Below are 15726 nucleotides of genomic sequence, written 5' to 3'. Positions count from 1 at the left end.
GGGCATGCTTTTTTATTATTGCAGAGAAGGGGGTCATGCACATTAACGTTTGCTCACTCTCACCCCAATCTCCCATCTACCTGAAGTCAGCAATCCAAACTGAGAGGGTCTGAGGTGAGAAAGACAGAGAGTGAAGCAGACAGCTGGAACAAGATGAGAGACAGAAGGTCCCAGAAGGATGGAAGGGAATGAGAGCACAGTAACTGATGCCTGCCATGCTACCTCTTCCTATCCTCCCCTCCCAGTTCCCTCTGCTTTTCACACCACAAAAATTGAAGGAGGGTCCAGTAAATTTAGTATGACAGCAAAAGGGGACTTGGGCAGAAAAAGTAATTTGAGAATCACTGGACTAGATAATGAAACATACAGCTTGATAGAGCAATTTTTGACAATAATTCAGCATGGATTGTGCTATTAGTTATGAAAGGTTTCACTTTAAAAAGGAAGAGTAAAAATGAAGAAAGAAAAATGAAGGAAGTGCCATCTACTAAAAAGCTGCTGTGTCACAGGCGTTCTTCAGGTCCACTTTTGCCAACAAAGAAATCTGCAGCAGATTCATCTCTTTTCATGGAAAGGCCAACAGAAGACAGCATTAGTTCACTCTATAGTATTTCTAAGTAGGGACAAAACATATGCTCTGTCATTCAGCCTTCCATATAAATGTATCTTCCATACACTCTGAAAAAAATAACAATAATGAAAGATATCAAGTGAATTATGATAAACAGGGACTTTAACTTTTCAGTTTTGATTTTCTTTTCCATGGTAAGTTATCATTGTTTATTATAACCAACAAAAAACAGGAGAAAATTATTGGGGGGGGGGGGGGGGGGGAGGAAAGAAGTCATTATTTTCCACTGAATTTCTGCCATTTGGCTCATTATAATAAACACTGATAAATTCCAGAGAACATAAAATAAAACTGAAAACAAAAAATAAGAAGATTTTTATTAACATGTACTAATTAAAAGATATACTAATAAATGAGCCAATTTTAAAAAGGCCACGCACATAAAAAGCGGGGGTTACGTGCATGCCCAGACCTTGTACGCATCCCATGCATTTTAGAACGGGCCCGGCCACGCGCGTAACCCCATTATGCGCAGAAGTGCCAGGCCATGAAAAAGGGGCGGGCCAGGGTCATGGTCTGGGTGGGGAGGGGCGGGGAGGGGGCCGGCCCGGACAGCGACCATTAGGCCCTGTCCCGGGGAAGCATGCGCTGGCAGCTGGCCAGCACACGTAACTTACTTCAGCTCTGAGGGAGCAGGTAAGTTACAAAACAAAAAAAAAAAGCCTAGTTAGCGTTAGTATAGGAGTCGGGGAGGAGAGGGGAAAAGGGCCGATGGCCCTTTGCCCTTACCATGTGACAGGGGCTATCGGTGCCATTGGCCAACCCCTATCACATGGTAGGAGCACTGGATGGCCCTTGCCATTTTTAAAGATGGCGCTGGCCATCCATTACTCCTACCATGTGACAGGGGCTGGCCATTGGCACGGATACCCTGTTACATGCTAAGGGCAAAGAAGTTTGGGGGGGGTCGGGAGGGTGGGGGATTAGAAAGAATTAAATTTAAAGGGTCGGGATTTTTTTTTTTCGGCACGACACAGCCGATTAAAACGGGTAAAAACCATGAGAAAGAAGATTTCCCGCGGTTTTTACCCAAACCCGATACCGGAAACTAGTCCGGTACCGATTCACATCCCTAGCAACTATATCTTTTTTGAGATGTGGCGACCAGAACTGCATACAGTATTCAAGGTGCGGTCTCAACATGGAGCGATACATACACTGATTTATTTGCCTTTCCTTCCTAATAATTCCTAACATTCTGTTTGCTTTTTTCACCTCCACAGCACACTGAGCCAATAATTTCAATGTATTATCCACTATGACACCTAGATCTCTTTCCTGGGTGGTAACTCCTAAGATAGAACCTGATATTGTGTAACTACAGCAAGGTTATTTTTCCCTATATGCATCACCTTGCACTTGTCCACATTAAATTTCATCTGCTATTTGGAAGCCCAATCTTCCAGTTTCACAAGGTCCTCCTGCAATTTATCACAATCCGCTTGAGATTTAACTTCTCTGCATAATTTTGTGTCATCCGCTAATTTGACACCTCATTGTCATACCCCTTTCCAGATCATTTATTAGTATATTAAAAAGCACCGATCCAAGTACAGATCTATGAAGCACTCCACTGTTTACCTTTTTCCACTGTGAAAACTGACCATTTAATCCTACTCTGTTTCCTGTCTTTTAACCAGTTTGTAATCCACGAAAGGACATCACCTCCTATCCCATGACTCTCATGAGGGACTTTCTTGAATGCCTTCTGAAAATCCAAAAATACCCACATCTACCAGTTTACCTTTGTCCACATGTTTATTCACCCCTTCAAAAAAATGTAGGAGATTTATGAGGCAAGACTTCCTTTGGGTAAATCCATGCTGGCTGTGTCCCATTAAATCATATCTATCTAAATGTTTTGTGATTTTATTCTTTATAACAGTTTACACGATTTTTTCTGGTACTGCAGTCAGGTTTACTAGTGTATAGTTTCCCAGATCACCCCTGGAAACCTTTTGAAATATCAGGGTTACATTGGCCACCTTCCACTCTTCAGGTACAATGGATGATTTTAATAATACATTACAAATTAATTGTAATATGTCTGAAATTTCATTTTTTAGTTTTTTCAGAACCCTGGGGTGCATACTATCTGCTCCTGGTTATTTACTACTCTTCAGTTTGTCAATATGGCCTACCACATCTTCCAGGTTCAATGTGATTGATTCAGTTCATCTGAATCGTCACCCTTAAAAACTGTCTCCGGAACAAGTATCTCCCGAACATCCCCTTCAGTAAACACCGAAGCAAAGAAGGATAGCAAGCATAAAATGGAGTCTCAATTAGGCAGAATACCCACAGAAGACAGATACTTTTACTCTGTTTGCAGACTGATTTTTTGTTTATTAGAGGCAGAAAAGAGGATGTGGAACAGAAACCACAATAAAGAAGATGGGGAAACATGTCCTTCTCCCTGCTCTCCATGATCTTCCTATGGAATCTAGCTAATATTCTAATTTGTTGACCCACAAAGTCAGATTAGGATACATGCTTTGTTTTTAACAGGCCCCAGACGGAAAATGACTTGCCCAAGGGTGCATGGTAGAGGTGAATCCTATACACATCTGTGACAGTTTTGCCTTAAATCCAATAGTTTCACCATTTCTCCTCTTGACCACATTTGAAAAAATAAATAAATTGTAGAAAAATAGGCAACAAATTAAAAAAAAACATACATAATACTTTTGCTGTAAGGGGGCATGTATAACATATTTATATTATCCGTTTGCCATCATATCTACTTATTAAATACTGTATGTAGATTATGTTGCAGAAATTTCTTTTTTAAAATTTTGAACTCCTGTTGGCAATCATATTTCTGACCGAACAATTGATGTTTGAAAAATATAACACACAGTAGATCATTATTTGAGATCATCATTTCAAATTCCATAGAATGAAAATGTCAAGCTCCTGTAAAGAAAACAAATTATTTGTTCCTAAACCAAAAAGAGCACACTCTTTTTATTTTATAGCCACTTCTTCTCTAGGGTGGATTTAGATAAATGGAGAAGTTATTGCTATTGCCTTTAAAATCATTATGATGAAGCTTATTAGGCCTAATAAATACCAGTAACTTCAACAAAGTAGATTGCACTATGTGGTAGTGACTGTGGGATACCTGAAAGACAAACCCAAGGGCAAAAATTCAAGGGAGAGTTAATTGGAAGCAAAATTCTTCTAAGCACAAAAGAAGAGCAGGATTTTAGGGTGATTTTTCTGATGATCTTAAGGTGGACAACAGGTGGATAAAGCAACGATAAAAGCCAGCAAGATGCTTGACTGCATAGGGAGAGGAATGGTCAGCAGAAAAAGGGAGGTGATATTGCCTCTGTAAAGGTCCCTGCTAAGATCTCATTTGGAATATTGTGCACAATTCTGGAGACCGCACCTTCAAAAGGATATAAACTGGTTGGAGTTGGTCCAGAGCATGGCTACTAAAATGATCAGTGGTCTTCATTCTAAAACATATGGGGATAGACAAAGATCCAAACATGTATACCCTAGAGGAAAGGCGAGATAAGAGAGATATGATAGAGAAATTTAAATATCTCAAAGGTTCCCCTGCACAGGAGGCCAGAATCTTTCAGTGGAAAGGGGACTCTAGAATAGGGGATTATGAGATGAGGGTGAAAGGGGGTAGATTCAGGAGTAATCTTAGGATGCATTTAACAGCCTCCCATAGAGATGGTGGAGACAAAAATGATATGTGAATTCAAGAAAGCATGGGATAAATACAGGGGATCTCTGAGGGAGTGATGGGAATTGTAAGGGCTATATAAATTGGAGAGATGGGCAAACTAGATGGGCCATATGGTCTTTTGTTGCCATCATGTTTCTAAGCCACTAAAGCAGATTTATCCAAGTTTTGTCCCAGTGCATAAGTTGCCTGATATTTAGCAATGAAAATTTCTCTATATTTTTTATGGAAAAAAGAAATGGGAATAACAGCAAGAATTTGTGTCAAACTTTTCCTAATTCTGCCTCTTAGTGTGAGAAAGCAAATCTCATTAGTAACTATAAACCTAATCAAATTATCTAAAGTTAGATGTTGTTCAATACAATAGTCAGGTAATCAGATTGGAACCAGTTCAGTTCTTTCTGGCCTGCATTTTTCTCTCAAATAAAGGGGAAATTGTGCACCAGAAAAAAGCAAAGCTAAATGGGATACTCAAATTGGTAATTCATCCTTGTCTAGTAAGTGGCTCCATACTACGCTACAACATTAGACTGAAAAAAAAAACCTTGAAAGTCAGGTTGGAAGTACTCAACCATCTTCTGTTCCATGAATAATTTACAAGTCTGAAGCATCAAATTTTCAATCCAGACGATTTTTAAGGGACCTTAGTTTTTAGTAACTAGAATTATTTTAAATTATGTTAAATCAGAAAGAAAATTAATTAAGGGAAATAAAGTAATTCTTCATGCTTTCAACATATGACATTTTTCAACAACAAGGATTCTGATACTCCCTTTTGCTGCACTTTACACTGCTACTGGAGAATACACACTGTTAGCATTCTTAGTCCATTTGCACAAATCATGTCACCTACTCTATGGATGTGCAAAAAAGGAAGGGAGGCAAATAGGAAGATGGTACAAACAGAGAGAGGGGGGTGGATATTAGACACTAGTTTGGTTGAAGACACTAGGGAAGAAATGAAAAGACATACATATAGCTTTACAGTTTTATGCAAAACTTTAGGCACCCCTGGTCAAATTTCATATTTCAATGAATCTCTAAATGAATAGAAGTTGATACAACCTCTACATAGTACAAAGTGAAACATGACAGCTTTGTGCAATTTTAAATACAAAATTATTATTTGCTTATTTTAACAGATTGAAAATAATAAAACCTTGAATATGATATGCAAAAATTTGGATACCCTTCCAGTTGATTACTGCTTTTTTTTAAAAAAGCTTGTTAATAAGGCCCAAAAGATTGATTGATTCATTAAGCCTTCAATTAGTCAGGCAAAGACAATTCCATAGTTGAATAAATTATCTGACTCTTCTAACATCTCTGGTTGTGATAGTTATTCTGGACTACTTTCAACAACTATGGGCTCTTCTAAGTAGCTGTCTGAGTATCTGAAAATTAATATAATTCACTCTTACAAAGCAGGGGAAGGCTATAAATAATCTCCAAATGCTTCCAGCTGATGAAATGCCATGACTGTCAATCTATCATGATTCATTTCTCTCAATAACCAATCATTTACAGAAACTAATAGAGTCTCAGTTCTCTGTCCTCCATGAAGTCTACACTGTTCATCAAATCTGTTATAATCCTGCAAAAACCGTTGTACTTGAGATAGCACAAGTGTCTCCAAAGGTTTTGCTAGGCATAACAGATTGAATATTGGTCGATAGCTTATACGATCTTTGACATTTTTGCTTAAGGCTTTAACACTGGACACACAATTATTTTTCTGAAGTCCATTGGAACTACACACTCAGAAAATGAGGTTTTCACTATTTTTGTAATATGTTCAGTAATGGTATCCTTCTGATTTTTAATAATCCAAAATGGATAAGGAGATGATATAAATTCACGGAGGTCAAAATATAGGGTATTGATAGTAATAGAATAAAATAAATATACATTCAAAATTTCACAACAAAGTCAGTAAGGGAAAAATATAGCTACATCATGGAAGAAATAAAAACAAAAGTGTATAAAACAAACCTCATACATAATGAAGAGTAAACATACATATCATATTTCTAAACTATTGTCCACAATATAAGGGGTGATGATTCAAATAAGAAAAAAAATAAATATCCATGAAAAAAATAAAACATCCTGCACCACATTTTACACTTAGCTAAGAGAACACAAGGATACTGCACTATTCAACATATGGTGTAGGATTAGAATTACCTTTATCATGGGAGCTTCAAAAATGAAGCAGATACCTCATGTGCAAGAAAAAACAGCAATTATTCTGTCATAAAAACAAATGAATTCCCTTGATATTTAATCATGCATTTTGAAGGATATTGAAGGAAAAAAAATCAGTTCCCATGGAGTTGACTTGAGATTGAAGATCTAAAATGCTTCTCTGGCCACCTTGAGAGACCGATTTAATTTGAGGCAAGACCTAGATGACCAAGAAAAATCTCTGATAGAACTGCCCAAAAACTGGTCAGATCTACAAAAGAGAGCCTACAGATCACTGCAAATGACCTGCTGAAATGTTTAATTGACACTGGAGTAATTGTCCATAGGTCCACAGTAAAGTATTTCTTATACAACAATGTTCTGCATGGAAGAGTTGTCAGAAGGAAACCTTTTCTACAACCCCCATCACAAAAGTCATCATGTAAATATGCAAAACAAAACCTCGATAAACCTGAAACTTTTTAAAATATATTCTAGGTGGTCAACTTCAGTCTTCGAGAACCATAAGTAGGTCAGAATTTTTAGGTATCCACAATGAATATGTCTGAGATAGATTTGCATGCACTGCTCCACTGTAAGCAAATCTATCTCATGCATATTCATTTTTGATATCCTGAAAACATGGCCTGTTTGTGGCTTTCAAGGACAGAAGTTGGATATCCCTGCTCTAGAAATTAATATCTCACAATCTGTGAAGAAACAGAAGTTGAAAAGGGGTTGGATATTTTAGCAAGACAATGATTTGAAACATACTTCAAAATCAACCAAGAAGAAGGATGAAGGTTCTGAAATGGCTTTCAGAGTCCCCAGACTGATATTATTGAAAATTTGTGGGTAAATCTGTAGGGAGATTATTGAAAATCTATGGGGAGTGCATCTAAGAAGATCTAAGAACATATCAGAGCTAGAAGAATTCTACAGGAAGAAGAGGAAAAACATTCCAAGAGAGAGAATATAAATACTCTTAGCTGGCTAAGGGAAATGTCTGAAAGCTGTAACATCTGCCAAAAGTAGGTGTTACAACGTACTGACTAAAAGGGTGTCCAAAATGTTGCACATGCCATATTCATTTCTTTTATTATTTTCAATCTGTTAAAATCAGAAAATAAATAATAATTTTGCATTAAAAATTGCAGAAAGGTGTAATGTTTAGGTTTGCACCATCAAGAGGTTGTATTAGCTTCTGTTCACTTAGAGATGCATTGAAACATTACATTTGACCAGGGGTGCCTAAACGTTTGCATACAACTGAGAGTGAAGGAAATGGAAAAACAGAAAGGGAATGACAGGAGAGAAAAGAGGAGGCAGGCCACAAGAGAGGAGAGAGAGAAGAGAGGCTAGAACGGATTGTACCCACCACTGGCAGGAGCAAATATTTACAGGTAGTCGATCATGTAGAGCACAGGGGCCTCTAGAAATTTGGCAAATAACCAAAAAATTCATGATCAGAAGGCACAAGTGAGGCCATACATATAAAGCTTCTAGACATCACTGCTATGTAGTCCAAATATTCCTGCAACTAACAAAAATCATGAAAATGAAAGCAAATATCTGTTCCTGCATATATTAAAAAAACACTCCAAACCCCCAAATATCTCCAAATATGTAACCACTTAAATTCCTTCTGAATTTTTAAGAACTGGATTCTGGGGGGGGGGGGGGGGGGGGCAATGTCCTAAACATGTGTTCTTTTTAGTGTGCACAGTAAGCCTATTTACTACAAACACTAAAATGCACACTGTTTACAATGCTTGACCTTTTAGTGAATATGAAGGTGAAATAAAAGTTGTCAACCACATCTGCAAAAAATGTTAATATCATGGTAATGACTTAATTAATCATAACTATTCTGTTTACTGAAAGCACTGGACTAGAAGCTAAATAGCTAGATTTTGCATGAATTCCAATTATGCAAAACTTAGCTCCTGGTCCACAACTCTAGTGAACTGCTAGTATGCTGACCTTATCTTGTGCCTCCTCTCCCCTTCCCCACTGAAGAGAGCTCACACACACACACCCATTTATTGCCCTTCCAATTCAGCCTAGTACAAAATATGATCTTTCTCTCAGCAACCTCCTCTCCTCCAATGCACAAAAAGATCTTCCTCCAGACCTTCCTAACCGCTTTTGATCCCTCAGTACATAGTGCAATAGCCTCCACCACTACCAACTGCTGCCCTTTTGGATTTCACCATGAGCCAAGCGTAGATCATGGTCTACAGCACTGCCAGACAGCAACATTTATGAAGTATTGCAGAAGCTGGCTAGCGAGAGGTCCAGATGGCTGGGTAAAATGGGCTCTATTGTGGCCTGATGAAATTGAAAGGGAGATGGCGGGGCCCAGAATGGTGTAGTATTGTGTACTAGAGAAAGTCTCAGAGATGGGACCAGTTTATGTACAAGAAAGATTGAAAGGGGAAGAGGAAAGACCTACAGGGAGAACATGTTGTATACTGGAAGGGTGAGGTGGGCCCTTTCATTTGAGCTGGTTAGCATGGGGGATTACATGGAAGACTATTTATAGGCAGAGCACTCACAGTCAAATGTCTGTGCTCACATTAATATAGCCCTTACATAATACATTTCTGTGCTTTTGCTGGCAGTAATATATGTACAAAAAAATACTTGCTAAAGTCAAACCCCTCTGATTTTAATGTATATTTACATAAAGGTTCCTCAGTAATTTGTAAAAAGAAATGCTAATTCTATTGAGAAACAATGCAACATTTCATTGTATAATACCGAATGAGGAAGAAAATGCATTACATCATGTTCTTATACAGCAACTAGAATTAGTTGCAAGGTTCCTTAATAAAATTTACCATGTTGGCAATTGCCATTGCTGGCATTTCCTCAGGCACCCATCATCTTGACACACCAATCCAATTTTCATTGCAGAGAATGACTGCAGCATATAAAAATGATAATCTTTAGCACAACTTGTGGCAGTACCTTAGCAATTGTAATTAATGTACTGAATCTTAGCAAAATCTGCATTTGTATATTGGTAACTACATCAATACAGTAGAGATCAGGGAAGACTAACTTTTTTCCTCATGGTTTCCAAATGGGTCTGGTTTTTGGGCAAACCAAAATACGTACATTAATTTGGTTCTTAGAAACATAGTAGATAATGGCAGATAAAGATCAATTGCCCCATAGAGTCTGCCTAAATCTTCTGGTCTGCTTTACTGAGAGTATATCCCAATTATCATTCATAGATACTTGATCACTTGAAGGGTATTCATGCTTTCTCTAAGTCAGTTTATGTTTTCTTCCTCTTTGATTTACTACCATCTTGAGTAGATGAGCATACATTCTTAGATAAGAGGAATGAAAATATATTACATTTCGTGTATATTCACTACAGACATCTAGGAAACCAGACCTATTTGATGATCCCAAGAATCAAAGTTCAGACCCATTGGTACTAGTACATTAACTTTTTTTTACCTGATCCTCTGCGTGATGCGCTGTCTCTCAGGATTTTCTCTCGACTTCTTTTGTCTTGTTAAGCAGTAATGGCTACCCTTTGTTCTCTCTGACACAGTTTCTTCAGAATCAGACACCTGCTGAAGAACAACAGTGCAGTCTATCAAATGACTAATTCAATTTTGTCTCCTTAAAATTGAAAATTCACTGTTTGGACCACACTAGAAGGTCCTTACCATTGACAGTGTAAAAGATTTTTAAGGTGCACATAAAGGTAAATTTTATAACCCACGCATACATGGATGCACCGATTTCATAACACTCGCGCATATGATAAAATCAGCTACTCTTGCGCATATGAATGCCCAATTTTATATCGGCGTGCATATGTGTGCATGAGTTTAGAAGTTCCCTCCCAGTCCACTCCAATGAAGAAGCGGACTGAGATGGAACTTCCTAAACCCCCTACCTAACCTGCCTCCCTTTTCCCCTATCCACCCCGAACCCTAAAACCCCGCTATCTATGATTCTTTTTTTGTTTTAGAATTTACCTGCGGTCCAGAGCCAGAGCAAGTTGCGCGGGTCTGGCGTTCCCGGAATGCACAGCAATGGGACAGTGCCTTAATGGTGCTGTCCCAGCCTGCCCATGCCCAGACCCCAACCCGCCCCTTTTTCAACAGGTCTGTCTTCGGCACATACCGGGAGATACGCGCATGGTTGCGGGCCTTTAAAAATCCCAGAGGCTCGAACACAGCCATGCCATGGGTGTATCTCCTGGGAAATGAATAGAAATCGCCGTATTAATGCATCGGGGCGCCATACGGCCGAATGCAATGTATCTGCTCCCCGACGAATCCGAATCACAAATGCAACGTATGGCGTCCCTCTGCACATCCCTATCTAAGCGAAATATCTAGCCCAATTAGTTAGGGTAGCAACCGCCGCAATAAGCAAGCCACACCCACGCCCACCTGCCCACCCAGACTAAATAATTCAGTCCTTGTTGGTTGTTTTCTGTATATAGCTCTACCTTTCTCCATTCCCCCTGCCGTTGAAGCAGAGAGTTATGCTGGATATGCATTGAAAGTGAGGTATCAGACTTTCTCCCCTGCCATTGAAGCAGAGAGCTACGCTGGATATGCTTGAAGTTACAGTCTTTCTCCCCTGCCGTTGAAGAAGAGAGCTATGCTGGATATGCATTGAAAGTGAAGTATCAGGCTTATTTGGTTTGGGGTCATAGCAGCCGTAACAAGCAAGCTACTCCCCTCATTTTTTGTGAATGCAAATCCTTTTTTCCACATTTCCTCTTGCTGTTGACGCATAGAGCAATGTTGGAGTTACATTAACCGTGTGTATGTTTATTGAATAAGGGTATTATCTCCAGGTAGTAGCCGTCATTCCTGCGAGCCACCCACTCTTCATTCACATCCTCTAGACTTTATGGACCCACAGTGTTTATCCCATGCCCCTTTGAAGTCATTCACAGTTCTGGTCTTCACCTGGCCTTAATGAGGCACCTGAAAACGACACCTCATTCTCTCTGTCCATAGTGGTATTAGTAGGCAGCTGAATAACATGTTTGTCCATCGGGACTTTGGTGGAAGTTGAGGACAGTGTATATGATTTGCCCTTTTTTTTCCTGCCCATTTAAATCTCCCGCCTCACACACAGAATAAAAATGGACAGAAGGGGCATACCCCTTTGGCACGCCACTTTGGCAGCATACTGGTAGTGGTGTGCCCACTGCCACACTGATTTTAAAGGGGCTAAAGTCACTGGCAAGCGACGTCACACTCTCGCACCTCGGCAGGCAGAGGGGCAGAACAATCCCCACAACCCAGATTCAGCGGCACTTCTCCTCTCAACCGACGTCCCCAAGTCACTGCTGCTGCCACGCTGATTTTAAAGGGGTAAAGTCGCTGGCAAGGACATCACGTTCTTGAAAGCAAGGGGGAGGGGCAGGGGAATCCTCATGACCCAGAACTGAGCGGTTCCTCTCCTCTCAGCTGGCATCCCCTTGTAGATGAAATTTAATGTGGAAAAAAAATGCAAAATGATGTACATAGGAAAAAATAATCCCAACTACAGACACATAACACTAGGTTCCAAATTAGTAGTCACCACTCAGGAAAAGGACCCTGGAATCCTCATGGACAATATACTGACATCCTCAGCACAGTGCTTGGCAGCAGCCAAAAAAGCAAATAGAATGTTAGGAATGATCTAAAAAGGAATGGAGAAAAAAAAAAAGAAAAATATCATATTGCCTCTGTATAGTTCAATGGTGCAACTACACCTCGAGTACTTTCTGCAGTTCTGGTCACTCCATCACATAAGAAGACATAGCAGAATTGGAAAAGGTGAAGAGGAGGACAACAAAAATGATACAGGGGATGAAATGGCTTTCTTATGAAGAGATGCTACACAGGTTAGCCAATGTGACCTTACTTTGCCAAACTTTTAGCCAATGTGACTCTACTTTTGCACTTGATAATTCGCATGATCCCAGAGAACAACCAAAACAAATTAGCAGGGGAGCAGTCCCCCTCTAATAATCACTCCACTCGCACCCACCCTGCATGCCAGCTGATTCCATTTCTCAACCTCCACCCTCCAGACAATCTCTTAAACTGCACATCATCCAGAGGGACCACCTATTCTAATCTTTCCCTCTCCAGTGAACCCCCTATCTAAAAGTCTATCTCTTCAGCAGATCCTCTCTTACTTTGCACAGCTCCTCTCACCAGCCTGATCCATCCCTGCTCTCTCACCATTTCCAGCCTCACCTCAAACCCTTTTTTAAATTCCCAAATTATTTATTTTCATTCCCTTCCTCTCACCCCATTCTCTCCTCATTCTCATCACCATCCCCATCTCACCTCCTTCCCTCCAACCCTTCTCTCACACACTTCTAGCTGATACCCTCTCAACCCCCAGCTCCCCTTTTATTTCTGTCATTCCCCCCTCTCACACTTCACAGCCAATCCCCATCTACCTGATCCAACCTTCGCATTCCTCCTGAATCTGATCTCTTCTTTCAAACAGCCTCTCCTTCAAATAACACCCCCCCCCCCCCGCCCCCTGGGTCAGGAGCAGCAGTAACATTTTCCTTTGGGCCTTAGGGCAAAGTTGGATAACATCTAGTGGAAAGAGAGGGCAGGATGATGATAGGAGCAACATTTTTCTCTGGGTAGTTGGAATTTGGGCCGAAGAGAGAGGAGCAGTGGCAATCACCACTGGCTCATGCACACTTAGCCCTCGCCTCCGCTCATGACTGGTCCCAAGCCTGCAAGCAGCAACAGCATTAGGTAGTAATGAAAATCAGCATGGGGGCCTGTGAACCTATGCAAGCTGACAAGCCCTGTAGCAGCTCTGATCCTTCCTCACACAGGGCTTCCTGTTATCAAAGAAACTCATGCAAGGGCAATGCCATGGATGGGCCTGTGAGCATGTGCTGGTTCACAGGCCCCATGCTAACTTCCACCACTAATGCTGCTGCTGCAGCACCTGAAGAACACAGCCCTTTGAGGTACTTATGGCCCCCAGCTGAAGGTTTTAAGACTCCATTTGAGCTCCTGAACCATAATTTGGGAAGCCCTGGATTAGGGCTCTTCAGCTTGGAAAAGAGTATGCTAAGAAGGGACACGATAGAAGTTTATCAAATCATGAGCAGGGTAGAATGAGTGAATAAAGAATGGTTATTTTCCCTTTCAAATAATACTAAAACAAGGAGACACACTATGAAACTAATAACCAGCAAATTTAAAACAAATCACAGAAAGTACTTTTTCTCTCCACACACAAATAAGTTGTGGAATCTGTTTGTCAGAGGACATGGTCATGGTGAATTGCATAGTAGGATTTAAAAGAAGTTTGAAGAAGATCCTGGAGGAAAACTCCATAAAACATTATCAGGCATGTAAGACAAGGAAAATATCATCACTATCACTTGGAGTGGGTAACAAGAAATGGATCGACTTTTTGGGATCTGTCTGGTATTGGCCTCTGTCAGAGATAGGGCATGGGACTCAGCATGGCATTTTTTTTTTTTATGTTTTTAAGGATGTGAAGTGAGATGCAAGGCCAAAGAGAGAGATGAATGAGGATGTCAGGCATCTGAGAGTGTATCTATAAGAAAGCTGTGCATATCTAAAAGGCAAGGGAATGCTATATTATAAGTAGATGCAAACAGAAACAGATCATATGATGACAGATAAGGACCACAGGGTACATCCAGGCTGCCAAATGGTGCTTTATTATAGAAAATAAATATTTTCAAATTTCCTTGTTATAATCCTTGGAGGGAAGATGTATGATAGCTTCTAGGATAGATTTAGCACGGAAAGATTTTATGTATGTCTAAAAAAGAAACTGAAAAAAGCTTATTTTCAGATCTTTTACAATGGCTTTTATGCTAAGCACCAGCTACAAAATAAGAAAAAAGCATTACATTCATTCAAGCAACTATTTGCAACTACTAAGCACTGGCAGCAGTCACTCCTTAGCTTGAGGGTTTATTTTACCAGAACTGTCATATTAGTTTAGCTACTTCTCTCTTAAAGGTGAATTTTCAAAGGCTTACTAGCGTAAAATAAATCCATATACACGTGTATGTGGCTTGAATATACATAATGCATATTTTTAAAAGGGGACACATATGTCTGTATATGCACATGTACAAGCAAAAGTGAATGCGCAAAAAAATGGGCATGTTGGGGCTTGTCTAGGCGGGGTTTGCATGTGCGAGTGTAATGAGCTATTTTAAAAGCGATGTGTGCGCGAACATCATCCAACTTACGCATCTTCATTTACTACTGCCTTTTTACGCACACAAGTGCAAACTTTTATTTTGACTTGGGACTTAGGAGCAGGCTAGGGGGCGGAAGGGAGTATACCTAGGACAGACTCGAACCTACTGAGGACAAATTAGTACATACCTGTGTCATACAGAAGGGTCACTGGAATAGATTAGGTCATACAGGGGGGCTTGGAGAGACTGTAACTGAGACAGACTGAACCATATTGGGTGTTAAGTGGGACATACTGGTTTATACCGGTGGTTACTTTTACAGATTTGGGAGGGGGGAACTGGGACATAAAGGGCTACAAAGGGGGGAATGGAAGTATGCATTACTGGAACATACTAGAGAATGTAAGCCAGTGACGGATTGTCCCTTTTCAATATAACACTAATGGCCCTATGGATACTCAGATCACAACAGCTGAGGAGACAGAGAGAACAGAAAAGGGGAAGGAGGAAGTGCTCCTTACAAAACTAGGACACAGTTTTTGGATCTTTGCGAGGAGCAAATCATGCACAGGTTCAAGTTCAACATGGAAACCATACTGTACCCATGCCAGCAGTTAGATCGGGGCCTGCAACCTACCACCCGAAGGGGCTACACCTTGCCAGAATATGTCACTCCTGACCTGGCATTTTTCACTACCAGCAACATACGGACACCTCAAGGGGTCATGGCTTTAGAGATGTGGTTTGTTTATCACAAATTAGGCAATTTCAACGAAATTGCCTAATTCGTCGTGGGTCAGGAACCCTGAACCCCAAAACTGATTTTCCCCAAACTATGAGGAAAATTAGTTAGTAACCCGAAAAACTAATTTTCCTCGTAGTTTGGGGAAAATCAGTTTCGGGGTTCAGGGCTCCTGAGCCACAACGAATTAGGCAATTTCGTTGAAATTGCCTAATTTGTGATAAACGAACCACATCTCTAAAGCCATGACCCCTTGAGGT

The 15726-nt window shown here is 40.3% G+C and overlaps 1 protein-coding gene across 1 annotated transcript in view; it reads right to left on the bottom strand.

The window, feature by feature from the left end:
* ATP2B2 (ATPase plasma membrane Ca2+ transporting 2) overlaps nucleotides 1-15726 on the bottom strand; it is a 1801891-nt gene that overhangs the window by 1032400 nt on the left and 753765 nt on the right. Inside the window, exon 4 of the mRNA XM_029600768.1 lies at nucleotides 9996-10111. The gene's annotated coding sequence lies outside the window, so the exon portion shown is untranslated. The remainder of the gene's footprint in view (nucleotides 1-9995; nucleotides 10112-15726) is intronic.

Source organism: Rhinatrema bivittatum, chromosome 4 (assembly GCF_901001135.1).
Source record: "Rhinatrema bivittatum chromosome 4, aRhiBiv1.1, whole genome shotgun sequence".
NCBI classification, from domain to species: domain Eukaryota; kingdom Metazoa; phylum Chordata; class Amphibia; order Gymnophiona; family Rhinatrematidae; genus Rhinatrema; species Rhinatrema bivittatum.
This window is presented reverse-complemented; position numbering and strand designations above follow the sequence as displayed.